Source organism: Leptosomus discolor, chromosome Z (assembly GCF_034619465.1).
Source record: "Leptosomus discolor isolate bLepDis1 chromosome Z, bLepDis1.hap2, whole genome shotgun sequence".
NCBI classification, from domain to species: Eukaryota; Metazoa; Chordata; class Aves; order Leptosomiformes; family Leptosomidae; genus Leptosomus; species Leptosomus discolor.
Window position 1 is genome coordinate 92,927,391 of NC_141419.1, and position 16,530 is coordinate 92,943,920.

General features: G+C 45.0%; 1 protein-coding gene across 7 annotated transcripts in view; it reads right to left on the reverse strand.

Annotated features, from left to right (window-relative positions):
• TCF4 (transcription factor 4) overlaps positions 1–16,530 on the reverse strand; it is a 231,823-nt gene that overhangs the window by 117,371 nt on the left and 97,922 nt on the right. The window lies entirely within an intron of this gene.

Here is a 16,530-nt window from a genome sequence, read left to right on the forward strand (position 1 = left end):
ATGGTGAGGATAATCACGGGAGGGGGGGAGGTATTATCTAACAAAACATCCAAGAACACAGTAAAAATCACTCATAAAATTAAAGTTTTTATTATAGGCTGGGGCATAAAACCCACAGCACACAGCACCAGTTACTGGGGACCAGATGCTCAGTTTATCTCTGCGTGCCACTCCCAGCGACACCGGGGCCACCTCTGCCCCTGGCAGCGGGTGCAGCGGCTGCCCACCCCCACGCACCAGAGATGCGGTGACAGCCCCGCGCCGCCGAGACAAAGCCGCTGTGCCAGCACACCTACCGAAGCCATTAAAGACCGTCCTTTAACGGCGTTTGGAAACACCAGGCTGCGATAACGACCGTATCATCCCCCGACCCGACGAACGGCCGGGGCCCGAGCGAGGCGGGCAGCGGAGGAGGGGACCCGAGCCAGCACTGCCGCTGCCCGACGGCCGCAGAGCTCCGCTGCGCTCCCTCTTCCCAACGCCATCCAAATTTCAGGAAGAACCCATGGCGAGGCGGATCGTTAGACAAAGGATGACGGAGTTAATTTTAATCATCCCCAAAATGGTGCGGCCACATTGTGACGCCACAAGCCTTTCCTTCAATATAAGGCTACTAAGGTCTGCTTGCCCTTCAGAGGTATTACCGATAAAGTTTGACTATTGTGAGTGGTTTGGAATAAAAAAAATCATCCTTCTCCTCATCTCGATTTAAGACTCTAGAGCTTGCTTTTGTTCCTCGGTTGTTTTGGGGTTTGTTGTTTCCCACACAAAGTAGTTACTTATACACAGGAACCTCCACGATTTATTTGCAATTCATAGGGCGTTTGCACACGCAGTAACTTTGGAAAGCACTTGTATCTGGTTACACAAAAATGATGGATCACCCACTCCATAGCCCCCCTCAGGTTCGGAGTACTGGAAGCCTTTGCAGAAATAATTCAAGATTGAAATGACAATGAAATTTTAATCGTGAAACCCCGAGTCCAAAGCCGAGATCTGAAAACAAAATGTCTTGCTGGCACGCCTGGAGTTACGTGTGCTACTTCCCATCACCCCAAGAGGGCCAGAACGTTGATGCAAATAACAAGCGGTGAGGACAGGGGGGGGAAAAAAAAAATCCCAAACAGAAAAACAGGGTCGAGGGGAACCAAGTACAAGCGGCGACACAAGGTACTTTGAACGCGCTCCTCGCCGCTGCCTGGGTATCAGTAATCTCCTTTTCTATCGTATCAGACACAGGCAGCCTCATCTTAATTTCAGTTGTTAAAAAATATTTATCCAGATACAAAAATAAACGCACTGCAAATTACAAGTTGTCAGGGTTAAAATCTACTTCTATTTGTGTGGGGGAGGATAAGAGAACAGCATAGACATGAATCATTCTCAGTAATTTGAGTGTTTCCATGACATCAATGGGCACTCGTCCAGGACTCTGTCGAAGTCTGTGAGGTACCAAAGCGGCACAGCAGCCAGCAGGAGATTGACTTTTTTTTTTTTTAGGATTATGCTCCTTGTAAAGATTTCATCTATAGCATCCACTTTTACCACCAAACAGATAGCTTTGGAGATCATGAGTGAACACATTTCATTCTGATAGTGTAAGCCTTTAACTTTATTACATTTGTTGGTGGTGGTGTTGTTCCCAGATACAGCTAGAAATCTGCCTCCTCAATTAAGAACAAATAACCGAAATGTATGAAGAAGTCAAGAAACCGTTAAAAAGATATACATATGTAGGTTTTCAGTATCAACTGTAATTATGAAATTATCATACTTTTTGTAATGACACTTCATGTTGGGGGGGGGGGGGGGGGAATATCTTTTGTATAAACTGTCCATTTAAAATTAGCTACAGTCTTGATGTTGATTTTCTGCTTAAAATTCACTGGCACATTTGTTTCAGATAATAAAATTTGCAAGAGTGCTGATAATATGCAAGAGTAGGCTCTTTAAGCAACTATTTGTGCTCACAAATACAAAAGCTTCTCCTGAATTTCTACGTTTACTGTACATTATGCATCATTTTCAGTCCCTTGAACACCCCAGCCTGTACTGTGCGTTTTCTGAGGTCTGCAAGAGCTAAAGATTCTCTCTCCTTTTTTTTTTTTTTTTAAATGTTTTAAAAAAGAGAGAGCGTCTACAGCGATGTAGACACCCGACGCATTCACTGCGGAATTTTCGAGACAACCCTCTAGTACTAGAATGCGGCAGCCGCTGCGGATATTTTTTGGCACAAAGACAATGGTGGCAGTGCCAAGCCCCATGGCTAAAACTACTCAAAAGAGGCATAAGGGTAGCATTAATCGTTCAAGTCTTTTACTGCATGGAGTACTGTTGTCCATATTTTAAAACCTAAAAGTACGCGTTAGTAATATTTGTTGTAAGCCAGGGGAAAAAAAAAAAAAAAGAAAAAAAAAAGAAAAAAAAAAAAAGGATCCTGAAATAGAGACGAATAACAAATCTTGTCAGACATCTGATTAATTTTTTCTACCTAGAGGACCAAATGCTAAAATGTGCCATTTGTTACCAGCACTCCGAACACGCAACGCGATCTATACCCTTCCGTGGCTTTATGATCTGACAATCGAAACAAAGCTCCATGGAAGAAGTTGACCTACAAAGGCTGGTGAATAACTTTCAAGTATGCGCTTGTTCTCTAGGTAAGGCAGAAAAAGCATCTCCATTATTATCGGAGGCAACAACTTTGCGTGCGTGCAAAAAAAATAAAATATATATAGTCAATTAATTGACACAATGCATGCCAATCAAAGGAGAGACAAAGAAAGAACTACATGCAGCTCCTGTTTTCTGACAAACACTGAATCTCAAGTCTGTGCTCTCTAAATACCTCTAGAAAAAAATACGGCTTATCTTCACAAAACGAAACCGATTGTTTCTTAAATGTTGTGTTTGCAGGTTTGTTTAACCGCAGAAAAGCAAAGCAGCAGAGGATTGCCAATCAATCAATAATGAAGCCACTTGCCTCTCCATGCTGTACTTTGAAAAATTAATCAAATTAAGTAGAAAATTTAAGCAACTTCCAAAGCACAAATACGAGTCATCTGATTCCCCACTCTCTTTCCCCTGCCCTGGGAGATGGGGCACCTTGGCTGGTTTCTGGTAGGCAGAATGAGAGGCATGAGGCAACTCCTTCCATCTGCAGAGAAAAGGAAGTGAAGCTATTTCTATAAATGACTTCAATTCAATGTTTACATCGATTTCGTGTCTGACATTTTTTGAGAGATGAGTTCGACCAGAATATTCTAATTCAGGTTTCCGCTGCCCTACATTTGGGGTTGAGTTCTTGGTTAGACTGAAGAAGGGAAACCTATCTGGGGGGGAAAAAAAAGCAATTGTCTTAGGGACCGCAATTTTAATGGCTGTGAATTTTGGTCTGTTTAGGTCTGTAATTTTGCTTAAACCTATTTCTTATTTTATTGCTGCATTTCTAGTATATTTGAAAATTAATGATTACTCCCTCTGATGTCCCATGTCTCACATGCATCCTGAAGGGAGCCTGACTGATTCCCCTACAGGGAATGACAAAGGAGAATTCATGTCAAAGTCAGACCAGGCACGAGGAACACCGAGCTGAAGCGTATTCGGGAAAAAGTTCTGAGCAACTGAAGAATGGGCTGAACTTTATAGTTCCAGGTCTGTCTGTCCGGAATGAGCACACACGTGTGATCAGCCATAGCAGGGTCTCTTTGCATTGTCAGGACCATGAAACAGTTTACTTCTGCCTTAATCTAAAGTTCCTGCATTGAAAATTTCCTTGTTTAAGTTTGGTCGGACGAGAAAGGGAGGATTTGAGCGCCCCAGGGAGCGAGTGCAGGACTCGCCTCAGGGCAGGAGTGAAGGTCTCGAACGCCGGCCCCGCCTGACACGAGGACCCGCTCCGCACAGTAACTTCTGGCAGGGACAGCCACATTATCAGGACTTTTTGGGGGTTTTTTTTTGCCCCAGAGATTTGAAAACCTGACTCAATTCAGCAGAGAAATCAAGGTAAAATTCATGCAGAATTACAAATTATCCAAGGAAAAACCTCATTGAAATACATGAGCCATTGTACACTACATATCCTACAACAAGCACCTTGCTTTTGGAGAAATACATCTACCCTCTGCCCACAGCCTCCCAGGCCTTGCTCGCTTTTGCCCTTGCCAGAAAAAAACAGCGTGCCCACACTTTCATCAGAGGAGCCAGCAGGTAGCTGCCGTATTTTTTCAGAACTTTTCAATACTCTGTTCCTTAAAAGAGGGGGGAAAAAAAAATAAAAAGGAAAATAAAAAAAACAAAGGAAGAAAAAATAAAAAGGAAAATGCTTTTAGTATTCCATGACATTTTTGGGGCTCTTAATTGAAGGCTGCAAATCCGATCGCCGTCCCTGGCACCAGGGCGAACAGCTGGCTGGAGCCTGGTCCCCTTTGTGTGACAGCGAGCTTCTCCTCGCCGCCCGGCGTCTCCTCGGCTGTTAACCCGGGCAGGAGCCGGGCTCGCCGGCACAGCTCCCGGGCAGCCGCAGGCAGGAGCTGGCAGGGGAACAGGCAGCCCTTGTGCTGGGGCTGCGGGGAAAGGTGAGGCACGGCAAGGCTCGGTAGGCATCGTCCCCGCAGCCCGGGGGGCACAGGCGGGTCTGGGCTGCTGACACTGGGGCTGCAATTTCTCCTCTTCCAACATTTAAAGAGCCGAGAGAGTTGCTTAGCTCGGCTAAGTCACCAACTCAGGCTTGACCCGGGTTATATCTACATACTGCTCCAACAGCAGCACACTGAGCAGTATAGCATATACAGTCAAAATACCCTATTTATTTCAGTGAGGTTTGAACAGCATATTTTACATCACAAAGAATCTCATCCGATGGTAATGGAAGTATCATGTTAATGAGCTACTTCTGCTTTGTGCTGTATGTGAAGTACAGACAATAAGAAAGAAATCTAACAGATTTTAAGCAAAGTTTGTGCAATAATGTTCACACAATAGTACAAATGCCACGGCATCTGATCCAGGGAAGGTCCACTGGATACAAAGCTAAGGGAAGGTATTCATCCCGATAATGTGAACGGCATCACACCCCAAAATGCAGCACAATGCTAGGGGAACGAGGTCTTTTTAACATGAAAGAGGATATTTGCACACACATGGATGTGCAGTAAACAGTAATGGTTCCTGAGGAGGTGTTACGATGCCAGAGCAAGTACCATTACAAAGGAAGACTTTGGTTTTTTAAACAGTACCATCAAAAATGCAAAGGAAATTAAATCCTAAAACCTATACTAAAATCAAGCGACAGAGCTGACTTGAACAACCTAAAGTAAGGAAATCCAGAGCCAAAGTGGTACTTCACCACTGACTCGCCTCCCTGGTCTGGAGCTCATGCTCAAACAAGCACGGTCAATTCCCAAACGCCCCAAAGACCAAACTACCTCCTTGCACACACTCTGCGTATCGGGGTCTGGGCCCAAACATCCCCCCGCACAGACCCACCGGCGGGAACGGCCGGGCTGCCCGCTGAAGGCTGTCCCACCCGGCGCTCTCGGCAAGCTTGGCCCAACGCCCCCCGCGGGGCTGACGGCTTCAAGCGCAGGGAAGGGACCGACCCCGGTGCTGCCCACCCTGAGCTCCACGGTCCCTTCTACGCATTCCGTCAAAATACCAGTCCCATTTTTTGTCACTGATCTTGGAGCGTGAAATATTGGACCCAAACCAAAAGACGAAGGCAAATTGCTCAATCTATTTCTGTAATCTACCGAACAATGGCATCTATTAAAGGGCAGCGTGCGATTTCTCTGTTTGCGTGCTTTTAAAGCAAAATGGCTCTGGTAAAACCGCACTTGAAACTGCAAGAATAAGAACACAAAGAGAAAATACTGAAGACTATGTTCTACCAGGCTTCTGTTAAATGGTCCCTTAGTCCTTGACTAGTGTCACCAAAATCAACTAGGCCGTAAAGATTATCACACTATCCCATAAAAGAAAGGTTTGACGCTCATTGTTGGTTGCTTGCCTGGATGATACAGCCACGTTAAGGGATTGATTGTGTCTAATCCAGTCAGAACAAGCCCGTTGCACCCTTTGCAACAGGTTTTCAGCACCTCCAAGTTAATCAGAGCATATGCAGCTATTGCCATTTTGTAGCCTTCACTGCAATTGTGCAACCAATAAATAATACTGCGTTCCGCGGACAAGGAGCATTAATGAGCTTAATATCAAGTACATGCACTAATTGAGACCAGAATAATAAACTTTCATAATTAAATTAGGTATTTAAATAAAACAACTGTTTATTTCAATGAAGAAATTATATTGAACGAGTTGAAGAAACCTTAAAGACTCCTCAGTGTCGCGGGCCACCACGTTGGTGGCCACGTTCAGGAAGCCCAGGGCAAGCGGGCACCTACACTCAAAAGCTGTCAACGGAAGAACATTTATGGGAGACAATCCTTCATTTAGACTGAGGATGCATCTGACTTCATAAACATCTTTAGTCTCCTTTCCTTTTTCATATGTGCATGGAATTTCAGTTTAGAGGAAATAATTATGATCATCTAAGCCTGAACACCTGTATCACTCTGGAAATAGGCAAATCTATTTGGGAGAGAAACAAAAACTCCAGGAAAAAACATTCATCATCTTTTACCCTTCTCATTCTTGGAACATATAACCATCAAAAGACGGGCAGGGGATGAAGACAGGCATCAGAGAACAAAAAAACCCTAAAAATCAAAAGCACTATCTAATACTAGAGAATCAGAATAATAAAAAGGGGGAACATTTTCATATAGATATGAGACAAAAACATCTTGTAATAATACTCTGGACCTGAAAGCAATATATAAGAATTGAATGTAAAGCACTGGATATTGTTTTATCCTAAGTAAGCCTCACAGGGCTATTTTAAATTGAAATACACTGCAGGGTGATCCCTCATCATTTGTTCAGGGACCAGTTCAGGAGATCTTTATCGTGTCTCTGGAAACCTGGGGTTTCACTCAAGCATGAAAATAGAATCACTTTAAAACAAGTTAGATAAGGATCTAAGGCCATGAAAGACACAGAATTGAAAGAGGACCATAAACCTTCCTCCAGCCCAAGTCTGGGCTCTAAATCTTCGGTCTGTAAACCGCCCCTATCTAGCAGCGCTTATTAAAAGGCTACTAAAACAAACCACGTTGGACGTGAACCAGGATAAAGAGATCAACAGCCTTATCGTTCAGACTGGGGATCAAATCTACACCTCGGCATGATGGACAGAAACCGTTCTGGTTAGACGGCTGCGTCCCTTCCTTCCCCGAGCGTCAGCAAAGGCGACAGCCGGGGACTTCGGGTGCCCCTGCGCTCCGGCAGCAGGACCCCAAACCCAGCCCTCCGCACCCCGGCGCTCGGCTGCTGAGCCCACTCCTCCTGCCTGACGCCCCAGTTAACTCTACAGCATCCCCTACATGCCAGGAAGGAGGAAACAAACGCTGCCCACGACCACAGACAGACCCGTTTTAAAATGGCAAAGACAAATCTTCAGGTTTTAACACCAAAAGCATCGACGCCTTTGTAGCAGTTCACCTCCTGGTTTTTTCCCTCCGTCTTCACGTGCTCTCTGCACATACAGACAGAACTACCTGAGTCTCTAATACTCATTAATGAGATTAATCATGAGATTAAATAATTATACATTTCTACAGAAATGCTATTTATTTGTCATGTTGTTTAGTACAGAAAATAAAAAAAAAAAAAGCTAGCATTTATTTTTGTTATAATGTTGACGTTTTACAAACAACAGCTAATTTGGATTTGCTAAGCAGACAAAACAAACCACAAGCTTCTCATCTCAATGTATGACAAAACATCAGGAATGATGTGGCAAATATACTGTAGCATTATGAAATACCCAATAGTCTCAAAGTGGCAATATCCAGCAGAGGGCATGCATACCCTAATAAGATTTTTACACTTGAGAACTGACATTTCCTAAAGATTCCAGGAGCAAACAATTTGGGCTGAGAATACAGGCAAACTCATAGCATCAGTACACACGCTCGCCGCCACTTTCAGAGCAAGAAGGACAGAGCGCTCTCATGAAGAGACACCTAGGAACGTTGATTCCTACACTGAAGAAAAAAAAAAGTCCTTGAGAGAGGGATTTCCCACTTCTGCCAGCTGACAATTTTCCTTTTGCTGCCAAACACAGAGACAATGATCCTCACGCAAAAAAAAAATGACCGTACCTTGATGCTAACCACACCTGAAAGGAACGCTACACTGAAGAGCAAAATGCAGCTTGATTTACAAATATTTTATTCTCTCTAGGTCAAATATTGGCTGCACTAGTATTAAATAAAACTGAGTATCTTTAGCAGGGCCAGATTTTTATCCTAGACTCTTACTAATTACTTCACAGAATGGGGCAGCAATATTACCTACGGTGTCTACTCAATATTTTACCGTTTTTTATTGTACTTCAGTGAGAGGAAATTTTTAAAACAACTGACCCCAGGAAGCATTTGCCATTTCTCATGCTTGTTTCAGAAAGGACTCGCTGCAGTTTACATGACAGAGAACTTTCTAACGTCCACCCCTGCCTTAGAGTCCTCCAGTGGAAGCACTTTATTCACAGCTGCTGAACCAAGGCCCCTCTCCCAACCACGGCGGGTTCCCCGGGGTTCAGAGAGGCGCGAAGGCACCACGGCTGCCTCCTGCAACCACAAAACGGACGAGGGTAATTAACCGCTCCCGGCCCATCCATGGAAATGATCGCTCCCAACCTTAACCTCTGCTTTCCGGCACAGAGTAATGGCTATTTGGGTTCCTTATCAGATAATATATTTTTTCAAGTTTCAGTAGCCCTGGGAGATGAACTTAATTTACAAGGTCTGCAAGGCAGGCAGCTTAGGTTACACGTAGGTCACAATAAATAATACTCATCCCTTGGCCGGCGCGAGCCGCGCCGCCACTGCCTAAGTTGAAATGACAAGCCTTTATTATTCCTAAGCACTTGATTCTGGAACATTTGCACAATCTGTTAAGTCCAGACAAATTTAAATGGTTCTGACATGCAGCCTGCTAGGGTCAGTGACAGGGATAATGCCTCTTTACGTGGGTAAAATTTTGTGGCATATAGGTCACTCTCTTAAGGGGAATCAACTGTGTGTCTCTTCTTTGCATTTCCACCACAATCCTTCATCCCGCAGCCTGGAGCTGAGAGTGAAATGCAAGAAAGGAGCCGAACGCTCAAAGCAAAAATCTGCTTCCAGGACAATCCATTATATCTGACAAGTTAAATGTTCCATGGTAGACCATATGGCATCGGAGCAGGGCCGACGATGGAAGAGGGAAACTCAGCAAATGCATCACAATTAAGGAGTTTGACTATAGACTTTACTTTGATTTACTTTATTTTTTATAAAATTTTGGATATTCTAGTCTTCCCATTTTCATATAGCCCCTCCAAAACCTCAAGCTGATCTACCCAGCCAGCTATACAGAAACAGGTGGTTAGCCAAAATTATTTTATCCCAAATCTCCCATTCTTAGTTACTCTAAACGGTACTCCTGACCCAGCCATTTTTATACCTGGTGAATTTGCCAAGTCCAAAATGTTATTAGTAGCTCATTAAAGACCAAAAAAACCCCAGTAAAGCCGACAAAAAGAAGAAAACGTGAGAAAACCCCCATCTCAACACCTTGGAGATGAGCTCTCAGTGGAAACATCACCCCAACAAAGGGCTCGGACCCCTGAGATGGAGGGCCAGCAGGAGCTGTCATCCTGGAGCCCTCCTACGGAAACCCACCGCGATCCAGGGGTAGGTACTTTTCACCAGTTTGGCCCCTTATTGTCAAGAGAGGCAACACAACAGCACCGATGCTCCAGAAGATCTTCTCCATCTTCAAGGCTCACGACTTCACGATCTACAGTGGAGCCAGGCGCATCCCCCCGAGCCTTCTCACCGCCCACGTGTACGTTCGTCACCCACACGCACACAACCAGATCCAACTCGGCAGCTACCAGGCAGGAGCCCACAGCGGGGTGTTTTTAACTGTACCAAACCATACCACCGAATTAACCAAAGATGCAAACAGTAAATTAACCCTTTCTGCAAGGCACCCACCAGCCAGAATCACTTTCTTTAGAAAAGCCAAAATCTCGGGCTCTGAGGAAGGAATCCTCATAACCAGCTGCTGCACTGGTGGATTGGGAAACTGCATGAACTGGGAATACTGGCTTTGCCACACCTATGGAGATCGATCTTGACTGACATAAATAACAAATGGACCAATTAGAAGAAAAACCATGCAAATTAGCTGCCTGTGATGAAGTTCTTGAATAATTTGGAAATGCAGTGCTGAAAACAGCAACTAGTATTTCCAGAACTCCTTGAAAGACTCTCCTCTGTGTAAAAGCACAGAGGGACTTCTACGAACTTGTCGTTGCTCTGGTCCAACACCATGCAGGTCTGATATCGTTCAGAAATAAAAATCTGCAGAAATAATTTTGTAACCATTTTTGGGCAATGCCCTGGGGTCACGATGCAAAAATAAAGTAGGTAACCGAAGCTTCATCCTTATTTAGACATTTAAGTGAAGTCCCATAGGCAGGAGTAAATCCAAGCCAGTGTCACTGGTGGCAGTGGAAGCTGCTGGTGCACAGCGCGCCAAAAGAAATTTAATTACTGGGCTCTGGAATTGGGAACCTAGTTTTAAGTACTTATTTTTGTAATCCTTTTCTTTTTTTTTTTTTTTTTTTTTTTCCAATTTCAACCTTGTAAAGTCTGAGCCAACATTTCTACTAGTAAGGGCCCACCCTGCCCAGTGCTGGGATCAACAGACACTTCCCAGAGATCTCCAGAGGGATCGCACGGGAACAGAGAAACGCCTCGACTGGAACCAAGGGGCATTGAACTCCACACACCCATGGCCAAACCTTGCCTTTCTAAGCCCAAAACAGCACGTCGGCGCTGCTTAATTATTCAGTAGGCTTGTCACAGAATCTTATTCTTTCTAGTATTAAAACGTGTTCTTATTCAGAAAGGGTATTTCTCACCGTTTTTAAGGCTTAAACCCAGCGATTTCCCAAATGACTTTCATTCTTATCAAGGCTTGTGTGCCAGGGTCCCCTGCCAGGGACGGCACTGCCCCGACGCCCACCGGCCGCCCCACTGGCAGGAGCCCTGGGACGGCCAGGGAGGCTCTGGGGAACATCAGGAATCGTTTTAGGGAGGACTTTGGTTAGACAGTGCTGTGCCTCCCTCACAGGACCCTCCGAAAAGCCCATCTTCTACACCGACAGAGATCAATACAAATTTAAGATTAAATGCATCCCTATTTTAAGATGTCAGGAAATTGGGATTAAAAAAAAATTAAATCATTAACAGGAATACTGGGGGGAACTTTACTGCAGCAGTCATTAACAAACTTTTAAAAGATTAACTTCAATGGGAAAAAGAACGTGATTTTGTATTTTGTTATTTAGCTGTATTTTGTTATTCCTTGTAAGAAAGAGTTTTTGATTAGTTTAAAACATAGGAATGTTATTTCTTTATTTTTGTGAAAAAAATATTTTTCTATATTTTTTGTGAAGCCATCTTTGGTTTTGCTACCATGAATGAAGATTAAATGCTTCAAAAATTTGGAAAATCTTCAGGTCAATCAAGAAGTTACTATTTTGAACTTGACAGCTCGGGACTACCCCAGGCAGAGAGGCAAGGTGAGCGGCAGACAGCACTCCTCAGGCGCTGGCAGAACAAAGACCGTCAGGAAACCAGTGCTGAAAAAGAGCCGGATCCATTGCTCCAGTGCTGCAGTTCTTCACACAGATCTTAAATTTATTATTGATTTAGCATTTAGCACTGCAGGCACTGGAACAAAGACCCCTTGATTATAAATGCATGCTTTTGTGGCACGTGCTTTAATTTTAAAAAGGGTACTTTTCCCCCCCCCCGCCCCCCAAAGATCCTGCATATTAAAAGGACATCAACTTCTTCAAAAGTCACACATCTTTCAGAATGTGTTTTTACAATTTAAGGTTACTGTCAGCGCTGACAGAGAAGGATTTCTGGGTTGGTTGGCTGGGGGCTGTCACAGAGCACGTTAGAGCTGCAACCAGCCGCGGGGCTCATCTTGGCGCTGGGAGAGATGGGCACCCTGATGGGGCATTCGCCCGCCCCAGTCCTGGGGAAAAGCAGGAATCCCGGGACCCTGCGCTCCGCCGCAGGGGCCACGCGCGGGGAAAGCCACTCAACACGCCCAGGGGAGCTGGACGGAGAGGCGGGAAGGAAACCGTCCCACCTCGGCTCCCCGGGACTTTGCGCGTTTCGGGGCAGCGGATTTTGCGTGCGATTTCACTGTTTTCACACCAAAAAATTCCCAGGCAACCTCACAGAAAGTGCGTGTGCCATTCCAAACTTATCACCGTTTAATTAGGCACATACCAAATAGATAATGGCTCTTTAAAACACTCCTGGCATCGGTGAGCCACTGGGCTAGCACCATCGAGAAGACAAGCGGTTTAAAATGGATGTTTGCTGTAATACAGCTCCACAGGCCCGTGGAACAGACTCGCTGCTTCCTGACACAACCGACGTGACTACCTGCCTGGCTACCAAGAGCAATAGATGTGTACGCCTAAACGAGGCAGAGAAAGGAGCTGGAAAGAGAAATAGCAGCTAAATTCACACCAGTAAAACAAAGCAAAACGAGGCAGATTATTTGTGCTTTGTAGATTCCACTACTAAATCCCGATCAACATTTTTATTACTAATTAAAATGTCCATATGGTAAAACACCACCTGATCCAAGGAGCTTTTAAGTACAGCAATTGTCAGTGCTGAACTTCTGCATTTCGTTAGCGGATCTGAAATTTTGGCCTGGATTTATTTTCAAATGCACTGAATCATTAATGAAAGAGAATAAAAATGATGCCGAAGTATTTACATTCCCTATATCATAGTTTTAAACAAAACGTCTTTAAAAAGAATGGAAGAGTGAAGTTAAAAAAACACAACTGGAACTATCCTTTGTCTTCTTATTAAAAAGTTAAACACACCAGCTACAAAATTTAATGCAGCTAAAAACCAGTCCAAGTACAAGCCCAGTATGTTGGTAATGTCCAAAATTCCCTCACTTTTATGAAGTACTGGAGACCCAACCCAGAGAACCTGCCACGGGAAAGCGTTTCAGAAGTCCTAGAGCTGCCACCAAGCCCCGGGCTGTGCCGCAGCCGCCTTGCTCGGACCCAAGTCCGCACTCGGGCACAAGTTTTATGGGTTTGGGTCAGCAGGAGGGAAAAGCAAGCTACGGGTGCTGCTGCTGGCACGCACCGCCGGCCGTTCGCGTCTCATCGGTCCTTCTGGCAACATCAAAGGGGTGACGCAGGACAAGGCGGTGGGTCGCAGCGTCTCTCCGAGGATGGCCCCGGCAGGGCTCGCTGGCTGCGGCACCAGCTGAAAACTCCGCTCCCCTTAAATCCTGCCCTCGAGCAAGCGCTCAGCTCGAGGGTCCCTGCGCCCAGCAGCCGGCCGCACACAGCGGCGGGGGAAAGGTGGCAGCCTGCTCACAGCCAGGAGCCCTCGGTGCCCGTCTCCCAGCAAAACTGAGTCCACCTGCCTCCACCTGCGCAAAATCCGTGTACTCAGGCTTGTGCAGGGGGAGGTGTAACGGCCCTGATGTCTGCTCCAAACCAGAACGCTCCCAGCTGACCTCAACGGCCAGTAGAGCCATAAGAACCCGTCAAACTCCAGCGAGAGTCATTTATTTTTTTCCTGAGAAATACAAACTTATTAATTGCACTCTGTTAAGCACCTTGAGATACATATATATAGATATAGATAAATAGATATATTTATGACAAATACGCTTTGATTTTCAGAAACGTCAACTCTCATAGTGCCTTCTCTGGGCGACCAGTAACTCTGAATTGTTACGCTCATGAATTCCAATTCTTACGGAAAATTTTCTCAGAAAGGTGCTGGTAGACTTAACACAGAGAAGTCAGGTAACACAGTCACCTGCAAAACAGCCAGACAGAAGAAAGTTCCAAAAATTTTAACTTTCAGCCATCTTCAAAACCCTTTAATGTAGAGCTGTAATTTCTCGTTATCAGGAACAACTCCTGGTAGGACCAGGGCTGGTTCACCCTAAACTCTCCCATTTCTGCCTCATCAACCGCAGCAAGTATTTCTACTTCTGACAATAACTATCAGCTAGTTTGCTTCACATTCCCTGGTCAACTGTTCTGAAAAGGTAAAATTTCAAACCAGGGCAGAACAATTCGAAGGAAAAGATAACAATCTGATCTTCTTGTGTTTTATCCCTTACCAGGGTTTGAGAAAGACCAACATAATTTCTTCTCCCCTTCAAAAGCACTGAGAACCCCTTAATGCTTTCTTATAGCCTGCTGGGACAGCTATGGGAAAGGGCTTCTTGCTACAAAACACTGTAATGATGAAAAAATTATCCAATTATTTTATCTTTTATTTTTTTTAGCATTGCTGAGCTGTTAGTTTCTTCTAATCCAGTAAATCCTTTGCTCCCCTTGCCAACAGTCACAAACTTCAGATACACCACTTTAAGGCCTGATTTTCAGGAGAACTGAAGTATTCGTAACTTAAAGTTTATGAGAGCACTCTGGTTTCCTCGAAGACCTGGGGTGCCACACAGCGCAGGCTGCACTCAGTCAGCTCTGAATGCCTTACCCCAAGTGCCCTGTGCGTTTCTATGATCAAACAAACACGTACCAGACGCGTGCTTACACACAAAAGCTTCTCTCCCCTCATGCTAAGAACCAGTCTCTCTCAGGCCAGGCAAGATCCCATTGCTTTCCATTCGCCATAGAAGAAAAATAAAATAAATAATCTTTTATGCAGCTCCTCCCTGAGGAAAAACATACAAATAAGGCCTCTACGATATTTTTTTTTTAAGGAGCTTATATAGTAGACAAGTATATGAGCTCGATAACGTATTCACGGCTTCTTTGTAGCTTTCCAAATACCAACACTTCTCGCCTTACTCCTGCCAGCAGCTCCACTGAGGTCTGGGGGACTGGCTGCACACAAGACAAGCAGGATCTGCCCCTTCCCAGGGCAATCTCCAATTCCTTACTAGCAGAAAAAGAACTAACGTGAAGCTCATCTGGAACGCCACCAGTTCAGATCGTTAAGACCAGGATTACCCCAGTACGCCGAGGTCCTCGCTGAGGACCAGTGACACAGCGTAAGAAGTGTTGGGCAAAGTAAAAACAGCCGCTTGTTTTAAGGGCTAATGGTGAAAAACTATGCAGTGAAAATCCTATGCATTTTCTGCTTTCCTGCTATTTCTTTTCAGCCGTTGGGCATCTGCACAATATAAATCTGTCTCCCAATGGTTGTTTAAAACAAGGATAAACTGGAACATATAGGAAATATGTCAGTGGTCTCACTCCGGTTCTTAGCAGAAGCTTCCCCAGCTTCACAAAACCCCACCTGCGGTAAAGATTTTTTTTTTTTTAACCTTTTTTTTAAAAGCAAATGTTGAACTTCTAAAATTAAATCGTTATGTGTCTAAACAATCAAATGTGTTTTTAACTTATTCTATCACTTCCTCATTTACGCTTTGTAAAAATGGCCAAGGACTTCACATGCTGCCGTTTCAACAATACCAGGAAAGTTTCTTCAGTCACAGATTTTTCACTGAGCCCAAAAACACAGACTTTGGGGGGGAAAAGAAAAAGAACCAATCACAGCAGGAATCTCTTTAAAAGGAAGCACAAAAAGAAACACCATCTTGAACAGTCTCTCAGCAATAGTTGTACCGTATATAAAGGAAATAAAAAGCTCTCTAAAATGTAAGAATGAACCTATCTATTCAGATTGCTTACAGGTGACATTACACCATCTGCTTGGGCAGTTTGCCCACACAAAAGGAAACTATACCAAAAAAGCAAAACCTGATGTGTTTTAAAGAAATAGATACGTAAAAAATACAAATGATTTTATATAGAAGTACAAATTAAGTTACACAGTACCGAGCTACACAAAGTTCTTAAAAATCCAACGAATTTATGCTCAAACAGCTCTTGGGCAGAGAAAACAGAGCCAGCTCTCTTCCCGGACCTGGGAGCGTGGTGTTGCTCCAGACCGGAGCGGCTCAGCACCCCCTGCGAGCAGCGGCACACCTTCCACCTTCTCGGAGAGGGACGCCTGCCGCCCTGCCCCGGCGCTCGGCAAACATTCACTGTTTACCGCCAGATTCCGAAAGAAGTTTTTCTTTTTCTCCAAAAAATCCTGTCAATAGCGGTTTGATTGCCCCTGCCGCAACCCTGGGGCAGCGCTCTCTATCCAGACCGCCTCCACCTTCCCACCGCCGCCCTGGGACGCTCGCCGCAGCTCCGCCAGAGCTCCCCACGACCGCCAGCACGGCACAAGGTGCTGCAGCCAGGAGCCAGGGGAGCCCGGCTGCGCTCCCCACAGCCTGCCAGGGGATCCCCAAAGGTCCTGCCCCAAGGGACGCAGCCAGGCAGGCACCGGAGCCCCACCAGGGGTCAACGCTGGGGACACGACTCCG